Source organism: Schistocerca piceifrons, chromosome 3 (assembly GCF_021461385.2).
Source record: "Schistocerca piceifrons isolate TAMUIC-IGC-003096 chromosome 3, iqSchPice1.1, whole genome shotgun sequence".
Taxonomy (NCBI): domain Eukaryota; kingdom Metazoa; phylum Arthropoda; class Insecta; order Orthoptera; family Acrididae; genus Schistocerca; species Schistocerca piceifrons.
In genome coordinates, this window is record NC_060140.1 from 526,803,701 (window position 1) to 526,816,142 (window position 12,442).

Genomic DNA, 12,442 nt, shown 5'->3' on the forward strand with positions numbered 1-12,442 from the left:
TTTTATTGAAGTTAGGCTGTCGTGCAGATAAATTATTATTTATTAGTAGTACACTGATTTGTCAATTTTAATTGCATGAATCATATTTAGTTACAGCTTTGTCTGTAACGGCGCCTACGTGAAAAATAACGTACTCGATATCTGTGGCCCAATACGCTAAACTTTGAGTCAGAAAATGAAAATAATGGCGGAAATGCTTTAATGCTTTCATAAATGCAAAAATTCAATACGTTATTTCAATAATACCCTGGCTGGAAGAGCCATGATTGCCAAAATGGTGGTACCGACCTTAATGGCGGGCAATAGGGTAAGATCGTAACTAATAAAACTTTTAATAACTACAGGAAATAAAATATAGTCTCAATAGTAACAAATAACATTTCGTATTCTGAAAAGATTTAGATAAATTAAGAATTATTATACCTCTTACAGACCTCTTAATATGGAACGTAGAAAGAGTGCATCTTGCTAGGTCAGCGATACTACTCGAAAAGGCACAATGTCTTCTCTTTCATCAGACAAATGAAAATTGACATAGTATAATCTTCTTTAGTCATTGTCTACACAGATAATAAGTCATGCTTATTGTCTTTGTAATTTTTTACTCCATGCTCTTCAAATTAAAAAACAAATGTCGATGTTTTTCACATATTACAGAAAGAAACATTAAGTTCTTTTTTCAAGTAAATTCACAAGGAAAAATACGCCACGAGATGGCACACTGTCATGCTAACTACCATAGTTACTGTTTGTTTCCAAATGCAGCATATATGTCTTTACATTATGTAGAAAATAAGAGAAATAAGGTGACCATGGATCTGTTATGGTTTCAGTAAACTTTGCTAGTTCAATTTACAAGAACACAAATTAGTTTAGAATGATAACTGCATTTTATAAAAAGTTGCACTACTACCTCAACACTGGTGGAGGAATCCAGAAACTGTTTTATCGACTGACTGGGCTTAGGACAACCACTTTAAACAAAACACAATAAGGATACACACATAGGCATAATTATAAGAATAAAAATACTATTACAGTGCTGGAAACTAGATAATATTGCACAGGCATTTAAACGTTTAAGGATACACACATAAATATAATTACATAAATAAAATATTATTACAGAACTGGAAAGTAAATAATATTGTGTAGGCATTTAAACTGTAATTACCTATAACTGCTTCTTATAATCACAGCCCTTTTCCATTACTTTTAGTACCGAGCGAAGATTTTTGATAAGAAAGACCTTTTCTTTGCACTCATTATTTTGAAGTAATTTAACTGTTCACTTTACTGATCGTATGGAACAAGTTACACAAACGATTCAACATTCACTTGAGAATATTATAGCTCCACGTAAGCTAATAAGCACATTTGAAACAGTAAACATTCTGTCCTCCATTAGATTTCGGATACTTGGAAATATTTTACCACTAGGAATAGGAACTTTTCCAGGTGAATGACTGAGGAGAAATAAGTATTCTTGATAGGTTGATGAAATCAGAGCAATTATTATTTGAACATTAAGAAAACCACTGGTCTGTGCAAGATTGTGCAATGCTAACGTTAACTTACATTGAAGATAGTAGTAGCTGTGGCGACCTTCTGTCGCAAAAGTATGAGGTCGTCTTACATGGTCATGGCTCTTGACGTAGAATTAACCTGAAAATTATCTACTTGGAGTCTGAATTTTATGATTTGGAGTAAACTAATAAATGCCAAGATCTAATAGCCAATATACAGCATCAAAAAATGGTTCAAATGGCTCTGAGCACTATTGGACTTAACATCTGAGGTCATCAGTTCCCTAGAACTTAGAACTACTTAAACCTAGCTAACCTAAGGACACCACACACATCCATGCCCGAGGCAGGATTCGAACCTGCGACCGTAGCGGTCGCGCGGTTCCAGACTGAAGCGCCTAGAACCGCATGGCCACACCGGCCGGCACATACAGCATCATCCGAGGCATATTTAATCCAGTCTTACTGCTATTCTTACCTAATTTTGCACACAGTATGTTAACTGGATGAATGCTGAGATGAACATGTAGTCGAATTAAGTCGGGTGATGCTGAGGGAATTAGATTAGGAAATGAGACACTTAAAGTAGTAAAGGAGTTTTGCTATTTGGGGAGCAAAATAACTGATGATGGTCGAAGTAGAGAGGATATTAGATGTATACTGGCAATGTCAATGAAAGCGTTTCTGAAGAAGAAAAATTTGTTAACATCGAGTATAGATTTAAAAGTCAGGAAGTCGTTTCTGAAAGTATTTGTATGGAGTGTAGCCATGTATGTAAGTGGAACGTGGACGATAAATAGTTTAGACAAGAAGAGAATAGAAGCTTTCGAAATGTGGTGCTATAGAAGAATGCTGAAGATTAGATGGGTAGATCACATAACTAATGAGGAGGTATTGAATAGAATTGGGGACAAGAGGAGTTTGTGGTACAACTTGACAAGAAGAAGGGGCCGGTTGGTAGGACATGTTCTGAGGCATCAAGGGATCACAAATTTCGCACTGGAGGACAGCGTGGAGGGTAAAAATCGTAGAGGGAGACCAAGAGATGAATACACTAAGCAGATTCAGAAAGATGTAGGTTGCAGTAAGTACTGGGGGGTGAAGAAGCTTGCACAGGATAGAGTAGCATGGAGAGCTGCATCAAACCAGTCTCAGGACTGAAGAGAACAACAACAACAACATACGTAGTACAGAGACTTTTTGCGGCACGGCACGTCAAACCACCTTTCACATTTCTGCCTACAGTTTTTCGTTGTGTAACTTCCCTCTAGGTTTCACATCTGCATAAACGTATGTACGCTATGCATGAATCACTTTCACATAAACTATTTCAGCATATAATCATTATAAAAGACAATAGTTGTGAAAATTACATTCACAGATTAGCTCCATTCACATAATTATACAGAAATAAGAACAATTACTTCCATATGTATTCACCAAAGCGCGCTAAAACAGACATTACCTTCTGCATAAGAAAACATAAAAATTATATGAAAGATATACAATAGATACTGAACATAAGTGCTACACTGTTGGAAGCCTGCGTGGAAAGTGGTTGAAAGACGGTGAAACGACGTCCACGCCTCGTCACATAACATGGAGGTCAGAGGCTTTGCTTGTTAAGCAAGATAGACGGCGACATGTAGCAAATCTGACGTTATAGCACAATGATGGCACGGGTACAACTGTTTCGGACCACATCGTCCAGCGCACAATATTGAACACGAGGCTCCGCAGCAGACGAACTCTTCTCGTTCTCACACTGACGCAACGAAATCGTCAATTACGATTGCAGTGGGCACAGGACAGCCGAGATTGGACCATGGCTCTGGTCACTCAGATATATCACACATACTGTTACCCCACGTCGATAGCCGTGTCCAGTTATGCCATCGTCCAGGTGAATAGCTCCTAGAACCGTGCGCTGCGCTACGGACGTATCCCGGACGGCCCAGAATGCCAGATATTCAACTGAGTTTCTAAGGGACATCTAGTAGTAGTCGAAGGACCATGGCAGTGAACATTATAGCTGACAGTCCCTTCATGTTTGATGTCTTTTCCGACAGTGACAGAATCTTACAGGATAACTGACTGTGTCACAAGACCAGAATCGCAATACTGTGGTTCGAGGACGTAAGTTATGTTACCGTTGTTGTTGTGGTATTCAGTCCGAAGACTGGTTTGATGCAGCTCTCTGTGCCACTCTATACTGTGCAGGCATCTTCATCTGTGAATAACAATAACCTGCATTCTTCTGAATCTGCTTACTGTATTCACTCATGTCTCGATCTTCCTCTACGTTTTTTATCCCACACACTTCCCTTTAGTACTAAACTCTTGATCTCTTGATGTTTCAGAAAGTGTCCTATCAATCGATCTCTTCGTCTAGTCAGGTTGTGCCACAAATTTCAATGCTCCTCAGTTCTGTTCAGTACTTCCTCATTAGGTATTTGATGTACCCCACTAATTTTCTGACTTTTCAAAAAAAATGGAACTGAGCACTATGGGACTTAACATCTGAGGTCATCAATCCCCTAGAACTTAGAACTACTTAAACCTAACTAACCTAAGGACATCACACACATTCATGCCAGAGGCACGATTCGAACTTGTGACCGTAGCGGTTGCGCGGATCCACACTGAAGCAACTAGAACCGCTCGGCCACAGGGGCCATCCTGACTTTTATAGCACCACACAGCTTCTATTCTCTTCTTGTCTAAACTGTTTATCGTCCATGTTTCAATTCCTACACACAAATAGGCTACTTTCCGAAAAGACTTCCTACCAGTTAAATCTATACTCGATGTCAACAAATTCGTCTTCTTCAGAAACGCTTCTCTCGTCAATGCCAGACTACATTTTATATCCTGTCTACTTCGGCCATCATCAGTTACTTTGCTGCCCAAATGGCATCAGCTGATTTAATTCGACTACGTTCCATTATCCTTGTCTTGTTTTTGTTGATGTTTTATATATGCCTTTCAAGACACTGTCCATTCTGTTAAACTACTCTTCGCAGTCCTATGCTGTCTCTGACAGAATTACAACCTCATCGGAAAACCTCAAAGTTTATATTTCTTCTCTCTGAACTTTAATGCCTTTCCCAATTTTTTTCTTCTATTTCTGTTACTGCTTATTCATTGTACAGATCGAAGAACACTGGGGATAGGCTACAACCCTGTTTCACTCTATTCGCAATCACTGCTTCCCTTTCATAGCCTTCAGGTCTAATAATTACAGACTGATTCCTGTTCAAGTTGTAAATAGTCTTTCGCTCCCTCTATTCTACCCCTGCTGTCTCCAAAATTTCAAAGAAGGTTTACAGCCAACATTGTCAAACACTTTCTCTAAGTCAAGAAATACTATAACGTAGGTTGGCCTTTCCTTGACCTATCTTCTAAGATAAGCCGTAGGGCCAGTATTGCCTCTCGCTTTCCCACACTTTTCCAGAATTCAAACATATCTTCTCCAAGGTCGCCTTCTACCAGTTTTTCCGTTTTTGTAAAGAATACATGTTAGTATTTTGCAACCATGACTTATAATACTGGTAGTTTGGCAATGTTCACGCCTATCGGCACCTGGTCTCTTTGGAGTAGGAATTTCTATATCCTTTTTGAAGTTGAAGATATCTGGCCTGTCTCATATATCTTGCGTACCATGTCGAAGAGTTTTGTCGTGCCTGGCCTTCCCAAGGCTATTAGGCCTGACGGATTGTCGTCTACTCCAGGGGCCTTGTTTCGACTTAGATCTTTCAGTACTCTGATATTCTTCTCGCAGTATCATATCTTCCATCTCATCTTCATATACGTCCTCTTCCATTTCTGTAACTTTGCCTGTTAGTTCATCTCCCTGGTGTATACTCCTTCCATCTTTCAGGTTTCCCTTCTTTGCTTAGGACTGGTTTTCCATCAGACCTCTTCATATTCATACAGCTGCACCTATTTTCTCCAAAGGCATATTTAATTTTCCTGTAGGCAGTATCTATCTTTTCCCAGGTGAAATTTGCTTCGCAATCCTTACATTTTTCCTCTAGCCATTCACGCTTAGCTGTTTCGCACTTCCTGTCAATCTCAATTTTTAGACGTTGGTATCGGTACGCTTTACTTCTTCATGTAAACCTTCCTTGACTTTTGCATTACTGAATGGGATGAAAGAACCACTAAACACAGCCTGAAACTTACCGACTTGCCAATATTCTATAGTAACCCTAGACTTGATGTCTAAAGGATGCTACTGCAAAGAATAAGAATTTTACGTAAATCTGTCGTATTTGTATGTCGTCGCGAGTAGGTACACTTCAGAACGGATGGAACTGAAAGTTAATGCCAAAATGTAAAAGTTACTTTAAAGTGGCTTTTAGAAAATGTTTCCATCGGAAAGTTTCATTGGAATCAGTCTAATGTGGGATGTTGGCCCCTGTCACTGTTAAGTGACATTTGACTGCATAACTTATTGAAACTCCAATGCCATAAAATGCTAAGCGAAAAAACTTCGTTTTATATACAAGCAAGATCTGTGTGAAAACTAAGAAAGTATTTAACGACAGTGGGCGACTTGCGTACGATCCTTTCAACCACTAAGCAACCTGGTTCCAACTTTTTAAAGGGCCGAAAATTTTAAATAGATTATACGGATAATGGAAGTAAGTCAATGATTTTTTAAATAAATCGCTTTAATCACATTTGAATTAAAATACTGTTATTATTAACAAAAATTTCCTTACACGACATTTACATCCAAACATTCGAGAACCATGAGAGAGAAGCTTGAATGATTAAGTAATGAAACAAGCGATGTGCACTCATGGAAAGACAAATGACTGAAAAAGGTGATAAACATTAGTAACCTCTCTGGCCATAAGAATACGGTACTAAGTCTTTGCCATACAGTGGCTTGTCGGTACAGATTATTTTCTATATTCACTGTTTTATATACAGTATTTGTGTTTGATGGAAACAATACAAAAAAGATGAGCCACTATAGGCCACTAGAATCGTTAATGTAGTGTAGCGCAACGGAATAACGTCTTATAAGGAAACAGATGGTGGAAAGTGACCTAAAATAGGGCATACAACATTCAGACCTAGTCCACATAATTGAGTTTCGATGTGATTGGACACCGAAAGGGCACCGCTAAGCAGCCTCTCTTACTCTTTCTTATCAGACAACGCGTGATATGAGAAAAACCTCGAGAGCGATCGGAATACTTTCAAATAAACCGTAAAATGTTTCTATAATATCGAATGAAAATTTTTTGTTTCCTGTCTTAGAACAAGGATAAGCAGCTAACAACACAATGTTTTAGATTTACTGTGACAGTGATTTAAAGCGATAAGAAATGCACTCATCATCCAGGGAGTGAAGTAACCGTCTGAGATACGGAAAAGAGGTCATATTCTCTCGCGTACATTTAAGATACACACAGAAAACATGCCATTCTGTTGTTTCGTGCGTACTATGCTAAGATAATGGTGACAATGGGGAAAACTGGAGTTCAATGAAACTCAAAACTTCCGAAAATTACTCCTATGTCGAAATCTTCTGAGTTTTTTCATCCTCAAGACTGGTTAATTTTCACGGAAGTTTCTACGATGGATCTCAGACAATAGTCAACACAAGTGAGTTACTCATTTATAACAGACTACTGCTGTGGTCAAAGTATAACTGACAACATCTTTCTGAACATACCAAAATACCGTCAAAAATGAAACAAATAACATCAAGCACTTGTCCATCACAATTACACCAAAGCAGAAGTAATTGAAAACGATAAATCACAAAATAATAGCGTCTGATACTTTCCAACGAAGGTCAGACAGGATTGCTCCAAAAAGTATGACTGTCCATTGTCCATAAGTGTCTGCAAACTACCCCCGCCAGCGAAACGGCTACTCAGTTTAAAAAGGTGGCGGGGACAGATTTGCTGACTTTGAAATATCCAACCAGGTCTCTCGTTCCACACGTAGATTTTTCATCCTTATCTGACTCCTTCTCCGTTATGTGTAGAACGACACAAGCTGTAGAAGAGTTCCTCAGCTTCAAAACTGCTTGAGAGAGATTCATTTGATTTAAAATGTTCAACCAACTTTCTTTTCCATTCCTGCCAGGGCCTGCCCATTCCGTTCTCTCTTTCCTTCTGTGTTCTTTCTTTTTTCAAACACTCACGCAGACATCCAACAACAATCACTCATGGAATACAGGAGTAAAAGGAAAACAAATAGCTTGGCCCATCATTTCTTCAGAGGTTTAGCGTGGCAGACTCGCTAAAGGAACAATGAATATCACGCAAAGCAACACAAAAAAATCATGTTAGATGAAACAAAGCTATGCATTCGTCCAGTAGTATCTGATAATACTGTCGTAAATTTGTAACATACTCAGTTTTACTCATATTCTGACGTGGTGAAAATTTCTCCCATAATGAATTCACACATATATTAGCAACAACTCGTTTTCCTGGGTTTACTTTTATTCTGTCTAGATCCCAGTCAGAGCATATTTTTTCTTTTATATTTTTTATATGGATCTTATTAATTTCAAACTTATAGAGGCTGGTTTCTATTTTTATTTTCGTTAAGTCTTCCACATAACTTTTAAATAACGTGTTGTTTTTATTTATAAAATTCCACACTTTGCAGATATATAAAATTTTTATTCTCTTCCTGTAGCTTTATTTACTTAATTAATTGTCTAATTTCCAATAAAATTTCTTTTGTCATCATTGTTCAAATGGCTCTGAGCACTATGGGACTCAACTTCTGAGGTCATTAGTCCCCTAGAACTTAGAACTAGTTAAACCTAACTAACCTAAGGACATCACACACATCCATGCCCGAGGCAGGATTCGAAGCTGCGACCGTAGCAGTCTCGCAGTTCCAGACTGCAGCTCCTAGAACCGCATGGCCACTTTGGCTGGCGTCATCATTGTGGTTTCGTTTATTTATTCTTTCCTCTGCACATTTTAGATAGGAAGTAAATTTTTCATTTTTATCAGTCTTCATCTGTGCAGGTAAACTCGATGATACAGTGCTCTGTGTGCCACTACTTTACATTTTATAAGCCCTTAACATGTTTTAGAATAACATCTTTGCTTCTACATTTTTGCTGTATGACCTATAGGATAGTAATCATAATGTTGTACTGTTGGCCAAAGATTACATACATCGACATATTTAATTTTTTTGTTAACACCATTTGTTTTGCATCTTAATTTTATTGTATTTGTACAATCACCATAAACAGCACTGCTTGGATTCACTGGTTTGGTAACTTCAGGTAACTGTTATAATTTCTTAAGTTTTTGTACATTGGTGAGTTAATCTAATTACAGTCTACATATCTACTGAATTTTATCCTGAATTTCGTATTTTGGTACTTCCTGTTAATGTATTTTGGTATCATCGAATGATTCTCAGTTGTTGTTGTTAATCGTTTCTGTCTTAAAGCAGTTTTAGAACCATGCCAAAAGGTAGTGACAAGTAGTATTGGTTTCCTCATCTAAACTGTCTACTTTTGCTCCATCAGTATTTACTTCATTACCATTAAGGCCATATTGAACATTATTGTCTCTGAACTATTAGAGCAAGCTATAGGTTCCTTACAATAATTTTCCTTTTGTTCTTTATCCAATACAGCAATTTGTCTATCAGATAAATGTTTAGAGCTGTATATTATCACTTAAACTCTAGCAATTTTGAAATAATGAAATAGATCTACATGAGCTATTTCTAGGAATTTTTTCTTGGTTCTAAGCAACCTCTTCTTAATATATCTACGTCATCATTACAGCGGTCATCAATGTCTTTCTTTATATTGAACACAAAATTTTCTTTAACTTCTTGACTATACCATTTTAGCAAGATTTCCCTATCTTTCGGTTTCATAGTATCAACTCAGTATTTGATATCAAGAATTGGTCTTATGTAATTTTGATTTTTCCATGTATTGAATAAATGTGGGACATAACCTTTCTTTAATCTCTGAAATCTAATGTTACTGGAAATTTAGTAAGTTTTCCTTATCTAAAATTGTAACTATCTATAATTTTTAGACCTAATTGTTTTATCTTAAACAATATTAACTTAGTGTCTGTGTAGATAGAATATGAAATTATTGTATTTTAAACACAGTACTTCAAAATGAATTGAGTCATAGTCTTTACAATAATGAGCTATAAATGCATAATCATGATGTTTGTTAGATATCATCCACCTATAGAAATTATCATTTGTTTTAAATTTATAAACAGTATCTACATTAAAATTCCGAACTGTTGTGAGATTTGGACTATGTATTCCTGTTTCCAAACCACAAGTATTTTTCAGTGTAGGTACAATGAATTCTCTATAGAATTCCTTTTTTTCAACACTAAACTGCTTCCCTGTAATTATATTACTATATTTCAAGCACTTAAAAATAAAATAATTATTTCTTCATCATTAACACAACAACAATTTTTACTACAAAATTGACCATATATTCTCCATGAAATTTGCTTTCTCATGAACCATTTTTTCTGTTTTGTAGATGTTCAATTTCTGCTTCTAGACCACATTTATGTTCTTTAGTTCTCAAACAAATACTTTTATATTCTTACATTTATAATATACATCATGAATGTCTTGATGATTGTTCAAGCATTCTTCATTATAACAGTATCTATTGCAGTTTTCACAATATATCTTACTTCCTAGAGTATTGCATTCTGTACCTACATTTAATATATATAGTTTTCGTTCTATTGTGCATTTATATTCGTTCTTGTTCTTATATCTTTTGTTACATTTATCAAAGTCATGTGATGATCCTAAGAATGCTGACATACTGTCAATTACCTGAAAATGGTTGTGATTTTGTATATTTTTATTGATTTCTCAGGAATGTAATAGGTAACTGAAATGAAATCTTCAACACATTCAACATTTAATTGAATATCCAATAGTTGTTCCACGTTTTTAATGTCGTCTAGAGTAAACCCCTCATTGTTGTGTTAGCCTAATTGGTTACATAATACCCTGGTTAAATCGTTTTCTACTTTTTATTTATCTTCTTCTCTGATTTTCTTAATTTCACCATTACCTATTTCCGTGCATATGATAAAATCTGTGTGCTATGTTAATGCAACTGTTATTGCTCTAGATCAACACAGATAATTACGATTATTAATTCTGGAATTGCATCTTTTGCTCTTTTTATCATCAGCTAAATTTATTATTTTATTATGTTTGTTATCTGTTGGAATTGCTTGAATCTGAATATTAAATGTAGTATTTTCTGAACCAATATACTCATCTGCTGTTAATATATAAATATGATTTAATTCCACAAAACTTGAACAAACTGTTTAATACTATTTGATGCTTTATATCCTGTAAAAATAGGATAAAACATTTTGTTTCTGCTGTAGTTATATTCAGGTTATCTCCTTTTTCTAAAATCAGTTCCCATTTTAGCTACTTGTACCATAGAATTAAGTGCTTTCATTATGTAATCTGTTTTCTCACTAATGGTATCGAGTTCACTAAAATTAGCATCATTAAAGAAAATTTTATAGTTAACAGACCATGTTTTAAGTTCATTAACTTTGGATCTTATTTCTGTAATCTCAAATGAATCCTTTTTTGGTGGTTTGCCCTCTTATTTTTGCTAAAATAGTGTACTGGTAAATGGATAAATTTGATGTATTCTCACTACATGTTCTTATCTTAGTGGTCATATTTTTCATAGACATCATCATGAAACCTCTAAAAGTAGTTTATATTAGGTACATGTTTTGGTTACGATTTAGTCTTTTGGAATAATTATTGTTGAAATGGAAAATCTTGTAAAATAATTAATGAAGGAACCATGATTTCTTTAATCCACTGCAGCCTTTAATACCTTGGTTTTTAGCTCTAGCTTTGAGTTAAGTTACTGTTATATTATTGAGTAGCTTTGCAAAACTGGGTAAATTATGTGATGTAATTAAATTAATTCAGCATCACTTAATACATTGTAATTGGTTATATTATCTCTTCTACAATGATCACGAAGTTCAGCAATTGTGAATGGAGCAATTTTACACTTGCATTTAACAAAGAAATTATATAAAGGAATTTTAAATGGGGCTTTCTTATTGTTGGCATTTTCCAGAGTACATTTCTTACATCAATTTGAATGCTTATCTTTACAAATGTGTTTTAGGCAAAAATATTCTATTTTTTTAATCTATTGACAATCAACTCATTTTATACATTCAGTCTGTTGTTCATCATTTCCCATACACAACAATATCTACAAATGTTCTTCACTTTGAATTTTGAATCCATTATGAGTAATTTTTATAATAAAATGTAGAAACATTCTCCCCCTCCCCCCACACACAAAGACAGAATTCTTCACTATTGTATACTCTTATATGATATTCGTTTATATGTTGCCTACACATTATGCTATAACCATCTGTTGCATATTCCTGTGAAGCAAAATTATCAAATAACATCTCAGTATGGCAATATTTACACAGTTTGGATTGAACTTGCTCCATTTGTACAAAAAAATTTTATTAGGAAAAATAAAATTTCGTAGTTTCAACTATGTAACTCTTAATGTATTTATAACTTAGGAACTAATGCAATCAATACCAAACAAAGATAAATCAACTGTACCAGGTCTAATCAATTTTCTGTGAATTCATTATGTTTATAAAATGTATTATCCTAAAAAAAGAAATTATTGTACCTAAACACAGAATTTCTTCCTGTAGACAATTCAGAAAATCGTATGACTATAGTGCCATGCATTTTATTTTTAAATCTACATTCATCCATCCCTGCACAGAAAAAATCATTACAGAATATACATGTTTTACCTAAATATGTGCTTGCTACGCCATTTAATTAAAATCTTGATGTAATCCTGAATAAATGGTGGT